This window comes from Harpia harpyja, chromosome 3, assembly GCF_026419915.1.
Source record: "Harpia harpyja isolate bHarHar1 chromosome 3, bHarHar1 primary haplotype, whole genome shotgun sequence".
NCBI classification, from domain to species: domain Eukaryota; kingdom Metazoa; phylum Chordata; class Aves; order Accipitriformes; family Accipitridae; genus Harpia; species Harpia harpyja.
In genome coordinates this window covers 40,814,980-40,829,893 of record NC_068942.1, presented here as the reverse complement: position 1 = coordinate 40,829,893, position 14,914 = coordinate 40,814,980, and the positions used below count along the sequence as shown (strand labels likewise).

The window sequence follows — 14,914 nt, the reverse complement described above, 5'->3', positions numbered from 1 at the left end:
GACATCTCCTCTTGGCAGGAATGGCATTTGTTTGGCTGCATCCAATATATATGTGCAAAGTAGTTTGGCTTTTGCTCCTCTCAGCCCTGGAGAAGAGCTGCTGGATGCACATAGTGGAAGGCAGTACAACGCAGGTTCATAAACCACACAAAAATGCACATTTTGAATACCCCGTTTCCTTTCTGTAAGTGGCACAATGGGAAATGACCTCTTGGGGATAAGATAGCCAGCAGACGGGCAGGGAGCGGGTCACATCTGGGACACGGGAAGGAGCCGTAAAGAATGCATAAGGAGTGCCTGTGACTCACCCGCCTAGATCTATAAGGGAAGAGAGAAATTAAAACCCTGTTCTGCCTGGTCAGCCCGTGTATGTTTGTCTAGATGGTTTCAGTGACCTTACATACACTATGAAACGGTGTCTGTGGCCGTGCTGGGGCATGATGGAGTGCTGTGGTTAGAGGGGAAATGTGCCAAGCCAGACAATTGTGCACTGAGAAATCCGGGCTGAACGTTACATTTGCGCCAAATTTCTACTTGTAGGGACTGTTAAAAAGCAACAGTTAAAGGCACCATGAAGGGAGGTAGAAAAAACCAGGCTTCGGTATATCGCAAGGCAGCTGTGAACAAGCACCCCCATTCGGTAAGGCAGAAGGGGTGACAGCTTTCTGAAGTCAGGGACCCCATTTGTACAGACAGCAGGGAGAGGCTGTGCACTGGAAAGGTGTCAGCCGGGCAAGCCAAGCAGCCCAGGAGTAAGAGCATCAAATTGAAAAGCTGAGTCAGACAAGGACGGAAAACAAAGACCTGGCAGAGCTCAGCCTGTCAGATTTGTCTGCCATCCCAGTCCGAATAGTCGCCTCTATTTAATAAATGTCTAATACCCACTGGGCTTTGGGGCAGCCTAAACAGCTTCATGAAGGTTTTTAATTTATTTTCATTTCCACAGACACTCCGCTTTTGATGTTGAATAAACTGTGATTTATTTAATCTAAACCAATCCTGACTGTTGCTTGGCTTCTGGCTGCAAGCAGTCCCAAGGACTGGGTAATTGGCCCTTCCACCTTTAAGGGATGAAGTTGTCTCCGAGGATATGTAGCCCCCAGTTGAATTCAGGCTTTCGATCTGAAAGGCACAGGTGTGTACACCTTCCCACCTGCCATGCTGTCAGCATTCTGCTGGTACCTGAAACCAAGACATGGGAAAAAGCCCAGAGATGAAAGAGACCTGGAGAAGGGAAAATGAAGGTTGCTGTCCCTGAAATTTAAGCTTGGAAATGTCATCTCTCACTTGGTGCCTTTGTTTCCACCCCTCTAGCTCCAGATTCAAGGTATCAATCTCTGTTATCAAGGTCGCCTTCACAACCTGAAGGAACAGGGGGGAAAAAGGAAGCTTGAATTCCAGGGAGTACTGCAAAATCTACGTGAAGCAGCTCATTTTTTAATTTCAGAAATGCAGAGGATCAGTGTCACTGGTATGAGCTGCCTGAAGGGGCTATTTTTGTTCTTTAGAAGCTTTTCCCTCTATTCTAGCACAGATTAATTATGAATATTTATGTATATAGCACCAAAAATGTGATAAGCAGTTTGCAAGCTGGCTTGCAAAATATGTATACCATATTGCAAAAATTAGCTCTCTTTTCTGGGCTTTGTGCCTGGTCACTCACTCTTTCTAAATAGCTAGCAAAGAACAGAGACAACACGCATTTGTAGCGCTGCTGCCTCTATTCAGAGCAAGAAGAAACTGGTGCAGTCAGGAACTGCAGTTTGTGTTAGTTTAAGATCAGCCCCCTGTCACTCAGAGCGTGCCTCTGTTAAAACGTTGATAATCCTTTCTCTGAGCTCGGCTGGGCCATTGCACCAATTTAACGTGCAGAATTTTGTTCTGCTCTTTAGTGAGACACGGCATTTGGGCTAGATTTGCAAAGATCTGGTACCGTTTTAAGATATGCCTGGGAGCCTGGTGTCTGTTTTTCAGATGAGACAGCTATCAAGATCCTGAGCATTTCTGGCCATCAAAACTTGCAGAGCACTTTATCGAAAGAGAAACATTAAGCCTTCTGTCCAGGGGAGACTCCCACCAGGGCAATGGCAGTATGATGACTTCAAATTACTTCTCTGCTGCTCCAAAAAATAGCATAAATTAATATATGCTGTTAAGGAACTGCCACATGCTACCCCAAAGCTGACAGTAATGGAAAGAGTATTTCCAATACAGATGGTTTGTTAGCTGACTTATGCAAACAGGCATATTGGAAGAGAGGAGCTATTGCTAAATATAAAGTAAGTCATACTGTCCTACAACTTGTGTGAGCTGCCAAAGAACTACGCAGACTACCCGTGAGGAGCAAGTCCAGTGATTTCAACAGGCTTTCCATCAGGCTTTTAATACAAAAAAAGAAGTGTATTCCTAGTTAATAATAAGCTCTGCCTTTTTTAAATTATAAATTCAAATGTCTATTGGAGTCACAAGTGGCATTTCCTTCACTGTATCTGTTTATGTCTGTGTAATCCAAAGCATGTCTATTATCTTTTGCAAAGCCTGTAAAGAGAGAACACTGCATTGCTTCAATATTAACGCTTAGTGCAATATTTGTGAATTAAATTGTGGATATAGCAAAAGAGAATCTGTCTGGACCATTCACAAAATGAGCTTTGATATCCTTTTAGTAAGTAAAAAGCTGAAGGGAGACATCAATAATTTATTAGCACTTGGATTACATCCTCCAGTGCTTGTAGTTTGCTGCCTTCTTGGAGGAAAAGAGGACAAAGGCAATATTGTCTCTTCGGTTGTAAAGTCTTTGCATACTCTAATATGTTGGTGCTGACAAAGGATGCCTCATTTTGAGGGGCATTTTGACTCTCAGCGTGAGTCACAGCTCCAGGGACCGCAGTGGGATGAACCACCAGCCTGTTGTCATGTGATGCCTTTCCAATTAATGGCATGAAATGAGCCAGGTGGTATCGGTACCGCGCTGGCACATAGGCACCCCTGGTGTAAACAGCAGGCTTGGTGCCCTGAGAGGCCTGGGCTTTAACAGCCAACTTAGAAAACCTCTGGGGACCCGACGCGTCTGGAAAGCATGGGTGACGCCCACACAGACGTGAAGCCCAAGACAAGGGCTGTCTCTAGAGAGGTGAAGTGCTCCTCATTCCTTGTCATCTCCTGCCATCATCATCTCCTGGCACTGCTCATTGTCTTCCCTTTATTTCTCAAGCCATCTCTATACACTAGGCTTTTTGCTTCCATACTGTCTCCGTCCATTCTCTCAGATGTTGTCGTGGTTTAACCCCAGCCAGCAACTAAACACCACGCAGCCGCTCACTCACTCCCCCCACCCAGTGGGATGGGGGAGAAAATCGGGAAAAGAAGCAAAACCCGTGGGTTGAGATAAGAACGGTTTAATAGAACAGAAAAAGAAGAAACTAATAATGATAATGATAACACTAATAAAATGACAACAGCAATAATGAAAGGATTGGAATGTACAAATGATGCGCAGTGCAATTGCTCACCACCCGCCGACCGACACCCCGCCAGTCCCCGAGCGGCGAATCCCTGCCCCCACTTCCCCGTTCCTATACTGGATGGGACGTCACATGGTATGGAATACCCCGTTGGCCAGTTTGGGTCAGGTGCCCTGGCTGTGTCCTGTGCCAACTTCTTGTGCCCCTCCAGCTTTCTCACTGGCTGGGCATGAGAAGCTGAAAAATCCTTGACATTAGTCTAAACACTACTGAGCAACAACTGAAAACATCAGTGTTATCAACATTCTTCGCATACTGAACTCAAAACATAGCACTGTACCAGCTACTAGGAAGACAGTTAACTCTATCCCAGTTGAAACCAGGACAGATGTCCCTGCCCTGCCTCCTACCATCTCTTTCCTGGTGGCAGTGATGCTTATTCTCAAGCTCCAGGCTTAGTAATGTTACTGCCACGTTGCGCAGATATGCCAGAATTTGCACTGACATTCGCTCTTTCCTTTCAGAATGAAATGTTCTCTCTTCTCATCTATTCCTCTGGCTTGTGCCTTTCAAATTTGGCATCTGTCTCCTATTTCTATCTTTCCCTTATCTTGCTCCTTCTGATGTGCTGTTTCCAATATCTGACCAATCACCATCCCCCACAACTTCTTATTTCCCAGCTTTTTCAATCTTTAAGTCCTGGGAAACCTTCCCTACTTCTGTCCCTATCACTGTCACCAAGAGCCTCATCTCCCCTTACAGCACTCTCTTGGGTCATTCCCAAGAAGCACATAGGAATAAGCAAAGGCTATTCCTCTGCTAACTGTACTGGAGCAGAATCCAACCTCTCTTTTTTCTGCTTCTTCAAACTGTTGCTCTTCCTTTATGAGGCTGCTAGTGAGGGAAGACATCTCCAACGTTCACTGACAGAGACAGAACAGGTACTGTCCTCTCAGCCCCAGGTAGCACATGAAGGGCCATGGGCAGCATGACGGACCTAGAGCTGCCTCTGCCCTTCCCTGTGCACAGGGGTTTTGTTTTCTGTAGGTGCTGACATTTCCTATTCCATGTATGCTGAACATACCTGCATAAAACTCGACAGATGCTCTGAGACAGGCAGCAGCAAAAGGTCATGCCTACAATAGTCCACCAGCATCCTCTGAAGCTGCTGCTGCTCATGTTGTTCCAAGCCTGAACTGATGTACCCTGCTTTTCAGTGGGACTTGGTAGCTCAGCTTAACTCAGCCAGGTTCTGTCCACAAACTGCTCTGGAGCAAATGAGAACAAAAATCTTTTTAGAAGTACTGTAAAGGCATCCCAATTTTAATGGGGTGCTGCAGACAATGATGAGGAATTTAAGCCCCCAGATTCTCTCCCCTCAGCACTGAAGGGCTTTGTAAATCAAAGGGAGCAACAATGGAAGAATCTGTTCACATTTTGTTATCTTAAATAGGAAAGAGAGGTCCTTAGGCACAGTGGCTGACCAGAGGAGCAATCCTAGGCTGGGCAAATCTCCAGCGGCTCCAAGCACCAAAACACAGTGTGTAGGGCTGGAAGAAGAGCAAATACCTCTGGTCCTTACCAGCAAATACCTAACTATCATGGGGCTTGGCCAGCTTCTTTCCCAAGTTAAACTCGGAAGCCCAAATCTACCCATTGACCTCCACGGCTCACAACTTCTGATGCAGCACAGCCATCTGGGCAGTGCCATTCCAGAGCCAGGTCAATAATTTGGAGAGTTCCCAACATTTTCCCACAGGAAGAAAGCTGGGCAGTTGCTGCTGCTGTATGCCTCTAGAAGGCAGCCTGCCAGCGCTCAGGGCTGTTGTCCAGTGCCAAACAGACTTTTAAAATGCATGGCCCTCAGTGACAAACCAAAATGAAAAGCTGCACACACGCATCTGAGCAATCAATGCTCCCACACAGTGACATTGAGCAAGCACTGGAGTGGTCTCTGCTGTTTCCCCTGTAACTGTGCTACTGAAGAAAAGGGCTTTTAAATGTTGGTGTTGCTAGTGGTACCGCTTGCCAGTAACAGGACGGGGGCTCTCCACCTGTGAGCTTTCCTCTGGCCACCACCAACTTCTTTGCTCCTGACATAGGCAACTGTCTTGAGAGATCACAATAGCTGTAAATACCTCTGAAAATAAACAAAAGAACCCCAACACTGAAGAGAACTTGTTGTCAGGCAAATAACGAGCATAAGAGAGTACTCTAGAAAGATGCTTTCACATCAGCCTGGTAGAGAAGTGTGTACAGCTGAAGCTTTCTGATGACTTCACTTCCATCACCAAGTACCACCGGTGAGGGAACAGTCCTGTCCTGGTGCCAGGCATACGCCAAACTTCATAAGCACTGAGCCTCTGGAAACCAAGGGTGCAAGCTCCTATCCTGCGGAAGACTGGCAAAGCCATTTCTTCAGTGTATGAGGTGGCAACAGAGTTCAAAAGTGACTCAGCACTATGTACCAGTGCCACATCTAGGTATTAGATATCCCATGTGGTAACAATACAGTTCTGGTAATTTCCTCAGAATACCTCTCTCCCAGGCATCTCTTCCACCTTGCTGGGCTGTCCTTTTAGACAGTTGTTTCTCATTAGGCTGCTTGTCTCTCCCTACCCAGAACATTGGGTGAAGCAGTGTGCGTTGCTACTTGAGAAGCAGAAATGCACACCACCAGCACACTCCTCCAGGAACCCACGCTTTTCATGTTACTCCCAAGGAGACGGGAAACCAGCTCTGGCCTCATAAGGCTCCATGGGCAAGTACTCACAAAGATGAGGAACAGCTACCCACCACAGTCCTTTACATTTCCAAAGATGAAGGCAAAACCCCAACTCTGTGTGACAGCAGTTAGTTCTGCCAGACCACTTAAATCATCAGGACATCATGATCATCACTGTTAAAAACTCTTGGCAGATCTAGCAGCATTAGCACAGCTATTTAGAGTTAAGCACTTCAGGCTTGGGTCCACTGGCAGTACAAGCTAGCATGCACCTACACTGAATACTGAGCTCCCTAAAGTGAGTGCATTGCAGAGGCCATGCTTTCCATTCCCAGGGTGCGAGAGTTGGAGCCTGGGAAAGATGAGCTTCCCATAGCGTTCCTTTCAGTATGTATTCTGGCTAGTACAGATGGGATTTGGATAAAGCACGTATGCATCACTCTTATCCTGTTCAGGTGTGGAAGTGTAAGGTTTTCCCCATGCTACAACAGTAAATAATCTGAAGAGAAGAAAGGAACAAAACCTGAATTGCCAACAAAACAGCCAGTTCTCCAGGAGATTTGCCACAGAAGATAATCATCTGAGCATAGCCAGTGCTTTAAACTGTCTTAAATTGGCTTAGGCACTTTGACAGGCTTCCTTTAAAATCTTTGACAGTAGACTTGAATGCAGCCACTACATCACTCAGATTTTGGCTGACAGATCCCACAGCAGCAGCCATGAGAGACACTGTCCTCAGCCCAGAGAAGCTGAATTTCAGAAATGTTGCTTTCCTCAGTGATAACAGGGGCAGAGGGCATTGTCAGGCAGGGTCAACTCAGAGACCATTTTCATTTAAGCCTTCTGTGAAGCAGTGATTGTCAATGATGACGCATTCACCATCTGTGCAAACACTGATTTTCACCTGCAATACTCTTCAGAGGCAGTGTTTGAATGACCTGACTTGAGAAACACATTTGCTTGACTGCCCCTTCTAATTTCCACAGCAGTCTGTTCTCTGGAGTCTCAGTTGTACAGCAGCTTGCTTTTAGCTGGGTTTTATTTCGATGTTGTAATAAGGGGAGGAAAATCCAGTGTGATATGGATACATTATATAGACCGAGTGAGAAATATCTTTATTTGCTGAAGATGTGTGTTATTTCAGGATATTTTCATTTAGTCTGATAAAAATGGCATTTCTATAGAAACAATTGATAAAACAAACAACAAAGCGGAAATCCCATGCTAACTGTCAAAAGCCAACATAATGTTTGGCAGATGAATTGCTAGGGATGAGTAAATACTCTGCTGTTTTGGGCTTTTAAAATACACAACCCTTCCCCCTCACTTACATGGTTAAATCAATTCACATTGGGCATAGATGCATGCTTTTTATTGGTGAGGAAGTAGAGGTTTGATTTAAAATATCCCTGCTTCAGCTAGTCACAGGGATGCCCAGCAGCCTTTGCTCGGTGAGGTGTTACTGCCACAGAGTCCTAGGGTTCCACCCCAAAAGTAGACCAGAACTGCAGAAAAAGCCACTCAAGGCTCTGTGGGTGGATCTTTGAGGTTATGCTCACCCCCCCCCCCCATCTCTGCTCACCTATCATCTCCCACCAGCAAGAAAGCCGACATTGATTGGTCACAATCCAGTTTTGCTCTCATGCACGCACATTTCTTTAAGAACACATGTAGTTTTTTTACTACCACAAAGAGTCCCGATGCACGGCACATGACACTGCTGTGTGCAAGTCCCTGCTCCGCTGGCTCAGGGCTCTCACTCTTCCAGATGGATTCCGGCAGATGTTGGTGTTCATGTGCAGTGCAACCACTCCTTTGAGGCATGATATATTACCGTTCGTTCTGAGTTCAATGCTTAGTCCCTTGCAGAGTTGAACCTTTAGCACAGGTGACAACTTCCTACTGAATATTTTGTCCTACCAGACCCAACTCTTTTCTACAAGGCAACACAAGTAAGGACTTGTATCTTGGCTTAATGCCTTATTATCATCTGTTCTCGATTCCCAAGCAGACCTGTGTGCTGCACACCACCCTGCTCTCCAGCTACTCCGTTCTCAACTTCAGTTTCTGTCTTCTGGCAACAAACCATTAGGATTATCTGTCTCCTTGGTCACCTGCTTCTTAGACAACTCATCCTAATATTTATCATCTCTGCAACACAGATAATACTGTTGCATTTACAGATTTACCCTTTCTAATCCCATCAAGGCCACTGCCATATTCTCTTTGTCGTTCTGATCCCTTCCCTGTTATAATCCAGCAAGAAAGCATTTGGCTGCAGGCCCTCATGCATCTCTCTGCTTTGGAAGACCAAGACCATCCTCCAGAAAGTCACGTGAAACTATTTGCTTGTGGCGAGCTCAAAAAGGGGGATGAGGGAGACTGTCAGGGCTTGCGAGAAGACTGACGACCTTTTAAAATCTCATAAAATGGCTCTCCTTAAGTGAGGAATGTTTGCGTTCACCTCCAAAGGCTCTTAGAGATGCTCTGGTGGGAATTTCTTTGCCAGAATAGCTTAGCAGATCCATGCAAGTGTGTTGGTACTTATAATTTATAGGGTAAATATGAGGACACACAAGCATGATTTATTGATAGAGCATAAGCTATATATAGTGCCCTTAACTGTATTATTAAAACTGAAGGTAAATAATTAATGGAATGAAGAAAAGATACATAAAACTGGCAGTTTTGATGGGAAGCATTCCTGTCTTGCAGTAATTAAAAATGAATACATTCTGAGTATATTTTTGTATGTTTCTGACAAAAAAGATTATTTGCCCACTTCACATGCATGCTAAGAGATATTGCGTGTGGCCGCAGAACCTGTGTAGCCAGCATGAGAGAAATCAGGGAGGAAAAATGCTTATGGCTGTCAGGCTTGAATGCCACCCCATGCTCAGGATAGGATTACTGTCTGTGGGTATTGACCAGTTCTGCCTGGTTGACCCTCAGATTAGTTTCAGATTAGGTATAACTCAAATAACACATGTTAGTTTTGCAAAGTTCAATGCTGAACATTCACATGAGAAGTATTACAGAAAGGTACAGGCTTACTTCAGTAGAAAGCAAGAGACAAAGTTAATGTTTTTTATGATTAGAATCAAGAGGACTACTCAAGCAAAGCAAAATTCAGCTAGCAATTGGTTATGTCTCCATAGGCACCTCTCCTGGGTTTAGAGGAAAAGATGACAGGCGGACCACCCCGAAGAACCATAACTTAAACAGGCCCTTTCGTGACTCAGGCCATCTAGTTTACTGAATTGACTCAGTTAAAGACACATAGGGTCAAATATCCTGTAACATTTTTAGGGTATCTTTTTTCACTGGATGAATAGTCATTCATTTACATCATTTCCATACTAACAAACAACATTAATAAGGTCAAAGTGATCTTACAACTAGTTATTAAATTCCCTGGAGTCAGAACAGCTCAGCCTCGTAAGTGGTTGTCAGACTGTCTAAATAGTCCCAACACCTAATCCAAATGTGTTCCAACTGCCAAGGCCTCCCTGCCTTATTGTCCAGGTAAGCGAACCCACATACCTTCATTGGGGTCCACAGAAAATTGTTCCTAAGTTCAGCACCAGCAAAGCCTCGAAGTGCAAGAGGTCTTCTACTTGCACCAGTGCATCTGCCAAACCCTTGTGCAAAGCAGAGCTCCACCAGCTGATGAACTGCAGTCTGGCAGGGCAGTATCAGAGAAGCACTCCAAACACTCTTGAGGCTCCCTTCTGAGAATCTCCAAATGTAATTAAGAGCAGCTCTATTTATTCCTCCTGCTAGGGGCACCTATAGGCACCAGATGTAACAGCAGTAACTGCTCAAACACCTGTGCCAGAATCAGGTGGTAGAAAAATGTCCGCTCATAAGATTAAAATCGGGGTCACTCTTGGCTACCTAAGTCAGTTGGTCTAATGGGGCATCTTCAAGTGGTTTTGGTGGTTCCTACTTCAAGAAGTGCTCAATGACCTAAAACAGTGCAGTTGTCAACTTCACCATCTCAAGAACATGGCTGCTCCTCAGAAGGTGCACAGCTGAGGAAGATGTTTTCTGCGCAGCATTTTCACTGAGAATTTCAATTTTGTAGAAGTTCATCGCAGCCCTAGTTCCCTGACACTGTGGTTAAGACTGGCTGGCTGTTGACAGGAAGAAGGTTTATCTTCATTTCTACAGATTTAAGTGCTTTCAATGCTCATAACGGATAAAACTTGTTTCTGGCTGTAATTTTGCTGTAGGAGCACAGCTTTCTGAAGGCATAAAAACCCCAGTGAGATCCAGTAGGCTAGAAAGTGCTGCTTTTCTTACAGCATTAGGACACTTGTGGCGAGTCCTTCCCAAACTGTGGGCCCACCTGGTCCAGTCCAAGCCCAGATGAGAATCTGTGCCTCTCATGCTCACAGAATTCATGTCCCAGGTAAAAAGGCTGAAAGGCAACCAAGTACTAAAACTGATGACCAGTATTAAAATCAATGCTTCTGCAAGTTCTGACAGCTTTCTGGTAGTTTTTAATAAAGCTTGGCATATATAATAAATGAATAATCTGACATGAATAATAAATTGCAGCCATGTTTATACAGCTTTATGTATTTGCTCTCCTGAAATACCTCCAGTCTCAGGCGCATCAATGCCCTCTAATAACGAAAAGGCACAGATCCTGCATTTACATACACGTACTTCTATATGTGCAGACACACGCTATTGGGTCCAGGTGCCCTCTATTTAGTTCCGACGAAAACGCCTGAGGGAACCCGCACTTGGGACTGCACAAGCCAAGAGCCAACTTGGAGAGGTAGTTCAGCGGCGGGACGTCCTCTCACGAGCACCGAGCCGCCAATAGCAGCAGGCAGCCTCCCCACACCTTCTCCCCGGCCAGCAGGGGAGCCGGCAACGGGACCTGCCTCAGAGGGACCGTGCCTACCGTTGCGCTCCACGGCACCCGCCGCGCCGGCAAACCCCCGGCGAAGCTCCAGTGAAAGCCCTGAGGGGAGGGAAAATGGCGCCGCCCCGCCCCCGCCGGCGCAGAGGTGGTGGCAAGCGCTGGGCGGAAGTGACGCCTTGTCGGGCGGAAGTAACTGCCGCGGGCAGAGCGGAAGTGCTGGCGGTAAGCGGCGGGGACCGAGCGCTGGTGAGTTCGCGGCTGGAGCTGCGGTGGCGGTGGGGCCGCGGGGCCTTTCCTCGGGGCGGGGGCTAGGCCGGGCCTCGCCTCGCTCGGGGCAGCCAGCGGGGCCACACGGCTTCACCTTTACTGTAGCGTGAAGAGGAGCGCCGCTTACCGGCGCCGTGCGGCCTCCGTGGCAGCGGCCGTGCCGCCCCCCTCCCTCCACCCCCTGCCCCGGTGTGCTGCGGGGCCCAGTTTCGCTGGGTCCTTCCCCCGAGCAGTTCCCCGTCAGGTAGAGGCCTCTCCAGGCCTCCCTCTGGGCCTAGCCTACGTCTGCGTGTTTAAGACTTCGGTTCAGACTGGTTTAGGGAAAGCCTGTGAGGGCTGTGAGTACGGTGGGAGCGTCGGGACGCATCAGCTCTTTAGTTTGTTAATAGCAGGTCGTTGCTTTTATTTCGTGCCGTGCTGGTGCCTCTTTGTTGAGGAGACTCTTCAGGCAAGCTGGGGACAGCAGCCTTTCCGGAGGCGAAGCGCTGTATGCGCACACACGGTATGTGTCTGACAGGCAACATAACAGTGACAGAGTTTTACATGACCAGCGTGAGACGTGGAGCCTCCCTCGTTGAGGAGACGTTCTTAAAGCTTTTGACTGGGCTTTTCCTTCTGGGAGGAGGGTCTTTACAGGTATCGGCCTTCTCTATAGCAGGTAAAAGTTGCTGCCTGTCTTGTCAAGCCTAGATGTTTTAGACCATTGGTCATTACAGTACTGCGTGCAGAAAGCGTTTTTGTGACAGACCTGAGCACTGTTTTGCAAAGTAGCCAAGAGTCCTCCTGAGTGAGGCTTTCATTGACTGCTTATCTAGAGTGGAGGAATTGTATCTTTCCATTGGCTGCTGAGCTGCCTTGAAGAGGCTGAGATGTGACTCTTTGCCTCTCCTTTTAATTCCTTGCCTCAGCCAACAAGGTTTGAAGAAATACGTTGATTTGAGGCACTGATTGTGACAGCAGGACCTTGTATTCTTCTTTGACCCAAATCTGATAACTTTAGCAAAAGAATGCAAAGTTGTAGACTTGAGGATGGGGAAAAAAAAATGACAGGGTTCGGAAATCAGTAGGAGTCAGAGATGATTCTTTGCTTGTAGGTGTACTTGCTACCTTGTCTCTTTTAACTATGTCTAGTTCATGGCTGTTGCTGTGATGTGTCTCCTTTGGGCTGTAGGGCTCTGCTGCTGTGGAAGAAAAATGCATTCTAAATGCAGATGAGCTAGAATAAAATAAAAATCATAACAGTATTGGATTATATCAAGTAAGTACAGCTTTTTGTAGCCTGATGGCACCTGTAAAAACCTTGGACAGGAGTGGAGTGATACTTTGCTCAAATAAATGCTGTGCCTGATTCTTATGTTGGTTTAGGTCTGCTGAGAATAGTGGCAGAGGTTGGTAGTATATGCCTCAGAAGCTTAAATGCTGCTTCTGGCAAGCGTTGGAAGAGTATTAGAGGCCTCAGTTTCTCTGTAAAGTAAATGCCATTCTCTGTGATACGCTGGTGTTGTGTTAATTGGTGATTGGGGTCCCTTACTGCCCTAACTGGCATTCCTTCTCAGGCTTACACTTGGGCTGAAGTTGGTTAATCCAAAAGTGTATCTTGGCACTTGAAGCAGTCTGTGGCTTTATTGCCTTCTGTGATTTTGTGTCTTCTTTTAGTCTGACTTAGACCACTGGTCCGAGCTGCATTTGTAAAACTTCCTGCAGCACTGACGGGCTTTTCAAACAGTATCCATGGAAAGTCCAGAGCGTGACAGAAAACTATGTATTGAGACTTTTAGTGCAGACAGGGGATACAACAGCAGACAGTAGTGTATTCACTTAATAATCACTATGTTCTGGTGTGTGCAGGTGCTTGTGGTCCTTTGACAGCATTTCTGATCCCTTACATGTGTTCCTAGGGCAATACCCTCAGCAGGTTGTGTGTGTCGGCTAGATGGTGGTCCCTCTAGGCAAACAGTTTGTGTGTGGTTAGCTTTCAAGTAGCCAGCTGCAAGACTGGAGATAACCAGACCATAGGATGCGGGGGTTAGTGCTGATCATCAGTAGTGTGTTATTTTTCTTGTGTGTTTTCTCTGAGCTCTGGTAGGTAAGAATTACTCCTTATGATGGCCAGGTGAGTGGTGCCACTGGGCTTAGATGGATTGCAGGGGGCATGGAAAAAGGTACCATTAGAAAGCAAACTATTTTCACTACATTCTGTCTGTCTGCAAGTCCCATAGGTATTTAAGCAATTTCTAGCTTGTTGGACTGCAGATGGACCAAGTCAAAGGCCTTGGTTGTATTAAATTTCTAGACCCAGTTAGAACATGGAAAGAACACATTTAAGGCTTTTAACTATTTTTGCATCAAACTAATGCCCACCTCTGTGTTACCATCTTGTAACTCTTTACATTTGGGTGGCCTCTAGATCCACATGGAGGAAGGAGTGACTTTGAGGAAATGGTTCCTGGAACAAAATCTAACCTCTTTAGACAATGACTGCATAGTTGGCTTTTGCCTGACAGTTCCCCAGACAAATGAAGGCAGTTTCAAGGCCTCCTATAATTTTTGATTAACTTTTTTAATATGCAGAGACTTGGACAAGCTTATGTACATCCCTGTGTGGAAGAGGCTTATTGCAGAAAGATGAGCAGCGCGCTTTGCTTATAACTGGATGTTTTGTGTCTTAATCCTAACATCATCCTCATTTGGGCTTTGAAGCCTGTGATGATAGGGCATGAAACACTTGGCTTCTGATGCATGTGGTGCTACTCATGCATATCAAAGAGGGACCTATCAACTGAAGTACGACTATTGGAGCCCCTGTTGTGGCAGAAAGCTCCATAAATAAACAGCAAGTAGGTGTGTGCTTATGCTAGGAGTGCACAAAAAAAGGAGCTGTCTGCAGGAGTTGCAACTTTTGCTGTGCAGTTGCAAGGGAACTGGGCTGAAAGGGAGTGATTCTGCATTCTCAGCATCAGTCAGAACCGCAATGACATCCCAGGTGTTTTTGTGTTAAGTCCTTCTCCGACAGTAGCAAGGCACCGTAGCAGGGTGCTCCCTTCCCTTCCTGCCCTGAAGTAGCCTTTGCTAGTGGCTGTGTTCCACAGATCTCCTTGACAGCATTGGTAGAGAAGTTGGGCATTTTTCCTGTGTGCTGGGGGAGGGTTTTATTGTTCAGAGGGTACAGGGAAGTTCCCCTTGCTGCTGCTGCTTGTGCCATATGCAGGCTTGGTGTAAATGGAAGTTGTTGTTCTGGGACTCTTGAGCTGACAGCTTTCATTAAGGTCAGTGTTTTGAGATGTCTGAAATCGAGCAACTAACTCGTGATGTTGGCATTGGATGAAGAGGTCTGGTTCCTCAGTCATGAAGTGCTGAAGTGAAAGGAGTCCCTGGAAGCCTTGAAAACTCTGAAAATCCACTTTGTTTTGGTACACAAAACTCTTAAGTCTGAATGGTTTTAATCCAGCTTTTGCACAAAATGAGGGGCAGGAAAAAGAATTTCAGCAAGTTGTGCATGGTTGGTGGTTTTACACTAAGGCCTTGAGTTTAAAAAAACCCCCAACATCCAAACATAAAACTCCCTGGACCTCTTTGTGC

At 46.1% G+C, this 14,914-nt stretch overlaps 1 protein-coding gene across 1 annotated transcript in view; it reads left to right on the top strand.

The window, feature by feature from the left end:
* The first annotated feature begins 11,872 nt into the window (after nt 1–11,872).
* Nucleotides 11,873–14,914, top strand: part of RPAP1 (RNA polymerase II associated protein 1) — a 42,443-nt gene continuing 39,401 nt past the window's right edge. Inside the window, 1 exon segment of the mRNA XM_052782142.1 lies at nt 11,873–14,745. The gene's annotated coding sequence lies outside the window, so the exon portion shown is untranslated.